The 5001-nt window shown below is 43.7% G+C and overlaps 1 pseudogene; it reads right to left on the bottom strand.

The window, feature by feature from the left end:
• Nucleotides 1-1112: 1112 nt before the first annotated feature.
• LOC121024669 (dnaJ homolog subfamily C member 10-like) lies at nucleotides 1113-4055 on the bottom strand (annotated as a pseudogene).
• Between the last annotated feature and the right edge of the window lie 946 nt (nucleotides 4056-5001).

Here is a 5001-nt window from a genome sequence, read left to right as displayed (position 1 = left end):
TCATATTTTTAGTATCTGTGAATCTCTAGTAATGGCACAGTACTAATTTCTGATATATTGTTAATATTTCCTTTGTTTCTCTTCATTTCAGGATCAGTCTTGGTAGAAATTTATCCCTGTTTTTCAACTCCTGAAAGCATTTAGTTTCATCGATTATTCTCTATCATTTTTCTGCTTTCTTTCATGTGATTTTGTCTTTGAGTTTTATTAGTTCCTTTTTGTCTGCTTGGTTTGGCTTTAATTTGTTTTCTTTTTCTAGTTTCTAAAGATGGAACCAACAGACCTCTCTTCTTCCTCATCCTCTTCTTCTTCTTCCTCTCCTTCTTCTTCCCCTCCTTCTTCATCCCCTTCCCATTCTCCTCCTCCTCCTTCTCCTCCTCCCCCTCCTCCTTCTTCTTCTCCTCCTCCTCCTCCTCCTCCTCCTTCTTCTTCTTCTTCTTCTCCTTCTTCTTCTTCTTTCTTCTCCTTCTTCTTCCAGATGCTGTAGAAATCTATTGGAGTTATTTTACCAAAATTTTTCTCAACTGTGAAAAATTAAATTCAGTTCTTCAACCTTCAGAAAGAAAAAAGAAGAAACTCTCTTCACTAAAATACAGCATGAAAATCAGGTATCTCCTGGCCACATGGTGGCCATTTCACACAATTTTTAAGACAGGTAACTAAATACCAAGTTATTTCCTTTCAGGCCAGCCACAAAACTTTAAGGAATAGACCCTAGATGTATATGTACATGACAGAGCAGGTTCCTGCTTGAGCCAGGCAGGTTTAGTATCATTTCCAGGGCTTAGCAATCTGTGGCCCATGGACTGAATGTGGCTTGGCCTGTTTGTGTATGGCCCTGAGCCAAGAAAAGTTTTCAGACTTTTTAAAGGGTTGTAAACAAAGCAAAAACAAAGGACTATGTGACAGATGTACATGGTCTACAAGGCCTAAAATATTTACAGTTTGGCCTTTTACAGAAAAAGCTTGCAGACCCTTCATTTATACCAATGTTGTACAGAATTCAGACGGTGCGATTACATTTCTGAGATAATGTTCCTTTATTCCAACCCGGAATGTAGCAACATCCTACAAAGATGATCCTCTGATGCCATGTGTTAGAATTCCTTTTCTCTTTTTTCTTCATCTTCACATCATTAAAGTTCATCCTTATCTCTCTTTCCATGAGTGTGGAGATTTTTCAGTTTTTCGTATATTAAGGCAGCGATCGGTTTTGCATCTCTGGCATCTGTTTGCTCTCCCCAAATGTTTCTCTTTGCTTTTTCGTAAGGATAACATTTAACAGTCGGATAGGCTCTGATGCCAGCTTTCTGGCATGCTTGAGCATAAGCCTGACAGTCGACTTTTCTAGCTTTCACTTTTCCTTTCATCATCCTAGCCAAGAGCTCAAACTCTGGAGCAAAAATTTGCCAAGGTCCACACCAAGGAGCATAGAATTCAATCCCCCAGTGATTTTTCCCTTGCATAACTTTTTCAACGAAAGTCTGAGGCATTAGATCTGTGGATGCTTGAGGTAGAAATCCTAGACCCCTAATCTCTCTTCTAACCCTTGTAACTGTGATACTTAAAAGCTTTATTTGGTGTGGGGGGGGGAATCTTATCTCAGGGTATCCCTGAACATTTACTTGAGCACAAAAAGAACGATACTGTTGGCAGTCTATACTGCCCACAATAACTGTCCTGTTAGTGTCCGGGCCATTCTTTTCCATTCTGGCATTAGGACTTGACATGGATGACACCATGGGGAGTAGAAGTCAACCATCCAGACTTCATCATGTTTTCTTTGTTTAACTAGTTCATTGAAAGTGGCGGGCGTCAGGGAGATCACTGAAGGAGTCCTAAGATCCTCTATGAATTCCAAGATCTGTTGTTCAGCAGAGTGATGTCTTCCATATTCATGAACCTTGGATTGGTTCAATACCACTGTTATTGGATCTGCCTGAATGTTTTATGTGTTACAGGGTCCCTCGTGAACCATACAATCTAGTGTACCAGACGTAAGCTGACCACACAGATGCTTTGAGGCTTTGCGTAACTCTGGCAATAAAGCTCGACATGGTGGACAACGTGGCACAAACAAATCAACAAGCCACGGTTCCTTGTCATTGGCAGGAAAATTTTGAGGTCCAGGCGTGGCAACATGAGAATTACCACTTTCTTTGGCAAATGCCAGTATATCATATAGAATCTTCTTTCCGTGATGAATTTCATATTCTTTGGTTCCTTGTCCTTTAAATACTGCTAGACATGGCCGAAATCGAGAGAGATTACTACAGATGTCTGGTGCAGAGGCACAGTCAGCCTTGTCAACTTGAATATGTTCACTTTGGAGTAGAGTTTTGAGTTTCTTCAACTCAGGATCATTTGAATTTTCATGTTTGCCAAAACTAAACAGTAAGAGCCACCAACGACGAGCCAATCGACCCGTTCGTGTATTTGCCGAAAGCAGTTCAAAATCTGGAAGACTATGCACGATTTCCAAATATATTTCTCTAGCATCCAATGAATTAAGGAACAAAACGCTGCTTTTCTCTCTGTTATTTAATGTGGCGCCAGGAGGAAAATAGGTAGTAGTACTTGTCATAATACCAAAGTTTTACAAAGTTTGTCCTGGGTGGCACAGTCCATCCATCCTACATTAACAACACTATCCAACACGCCCCTGAGCCTGAGTCATGTCTATGAAGTTAAACAATCTCCTCCTTGGCAACAAAAAGTGATCAGCTGGCCAACACCAGCAGCAAAAGCAGTTTCTGTGGAGTGAACAAAATTTCCTGTCCATAATTCCGTCACTGTGCTTCTAACACGCTGCATGGCTAAACTCACCAAACTTTCCTTTGATCTATCACCGTGATATTTCACTGTGGCCGTTCCAGACCTGAAAAGGAAGAGGCTGGGAGATCCGTTGACTCCTTTCATTCGGCAAAGCATTCTATCACCACCACAGTTAACAGCACCAATTCGAAGTAATCCATCTACCTCTTGAGCACAGTCTCTCCATGTGGGAGCTAATTCATGGCAGTGTGAACATCCTGGGGAGTACAAGTTCACAAACCACAGTTCTCCAGAATTAACAGCAGCATCCAGTTCTCTTCTATCCAATGTTCTGCTTTCAGGATCATCGTCATAAATACCAAAATCATAACAACCATAATCCCAGCTTTCATACGGGCCATTTTCTGGATTATCTGCAAGTCCCTTTTCTCCATATTTGTCATACTTTTCCCACAGATCTTCATCTTTGAGTACCTCATATGCTGTATTTATTTTTGAAAAACCACTCCGTACTTTAGGGTTATTCATTTGTTTGTTTGGTGGATTGATTGATTGATTGATTGATTTTAATGTTTATTTACTTTTTTTTTTAATTTTTTTTTCAACATTTATTTATTTTTGGGACAGAGAGAGACAGAGCATGAACGGGGGAGGGGCAGAGAGAGAGGGAGACACAGAATCAGAAACAGGCTCCAGGCTCTGAGCCATCAGCCCAGAGCCTGACGCGGGGCTCGAACTCACGGACCGCGAGATCGTGACCTGGCTGAAGTCGGACGCTCAACCGACTGCGCCACCCAGGCGCCCCAATGTTTATTTACTTTTGAGACAGACAGAGACAGAATGCAAGTGGGCTGGGACAGAGAGAGAGGGAGACACAGAATCCAAAGCAGGCCCCTGGCTCCAAGGCATCAGCACAGAGCCCGATGCGGGGCTCCAACCCACGACCTGTGAGATCATGACCCGAGCGAGCGGAAGGTGAACGCTCAACTGATTGAGCCACCCAGGCACCCCGGGTTATTCTTGTTTTTTGTTTTTTTTGTTTTTTTTCTTTAAATCAGGATGTAGCTTCAATGCCGATTTCATGAAAGCTTGTCTTATTTCTCTACTGCTTGCAGTGCTGGATACTCCAAGTAAACTGTAAAAATCCTGATCTGTGCCCACTAAAATGGCCATATACACTATTAGGAACCAGAATGACCCTTTTCAGGTCCCGGACGTAGTCATTGTTGTTGAACCAGACTCCCATTCTTTCTCTTATACAAGTTCTGATGGAAGTGAACATTCAGATATACAGCTGATTCCAGCTGAGAGAATATGCAGGTTTGAGAACTTGTGTTTACGTTACTCCAAGAGCGAATCAAGCATCATGAAATTTTCTCCCAAAGGGTCAATCTGTGTAGGGTCAGTAATCTGTACTTCCTCAGATCACAAAACATATCAAAATACTTTGAGCAATATAACCTTCTTAACATTCTGTTTCTCCTTTCTTCCTTTAATCCTAAATGTCGAAGTCATCTCCTTACCTGCAAAGGGTCTCTGGCTCATTTCTAACTCCTTGTCACGCGTCCAGAACATACCTTTGTAAAGTATAGCGGTGGAAAGTAACAAATATTCAGACTAAAATAAACAACCCCAGGAAAACAGAGAACATCTTGTCCAATACCACCATGGGACAAGTGGTTCTCCTAGGGGCCGTCCCAGCGTGGGCATGGTGGACTTGATCTGCACCAAGCGTCAGGGCCAGGAGGAAACTGCCAGTAAACGCAATAGGAAGGCTTCCTGGCTGCCATCAGCCCGGAATAGGATGTGGGGAGAGGGGAAGGACGGGGACATCCCATGAAAGAGACTATTAAGTGCTGCTGGTTGTGCGAAGTCTCTGGCAGGACTAGGGTAAAAAGAGCCTGAGTAACTGAGGCATAAGTGAGAGAAACTGTGGCAAGAAGCTGGGACACGAGGCTGGCCGGAAGAAGGGTGATGATGTAGGTAATCAGAAAAAGATGGGGAGCTAGAACACAAAACCCATGGCAGGGGTGGAGAGGAAGGGAGGGGAGACGGGTGCACACACATTGGGCTCTCCCTTCCAGAAGGGCCCATGCCTCTGCCACTGTAGCTGCCTCTGGCTCCAGCAGAAGGGGGGAGGGTGGCGGGTTCGGAGGGGGGGCGCGGCAGGGACGGGGTGGCAGGGGGTGGCAAGGGCAGGGGTTGGTGCGGGTGGTGTGGTGGGGG

This window comes from Herpailurus yagouaroundi, unplaced genomic scaffold, assembly GCF_014898765.1.
Source record: "Herpailurus yagouaroundi ecotype Mexico unplaced genomic scaffold, PumYag 66714, whole genome shotgun sequence".
Taxonomy (NCBI): Eukaryota; Metazoa; Chordata; class Mammalia; order Carnivora; family Felidae; genus Herpailurus; species Herpailurus yagouaroundi.
The sequence above is the reverse complement of the archived record's forward strand: the minus strand, read 5'-3'. Positions and strand labels throughout refer to the sequence as shown.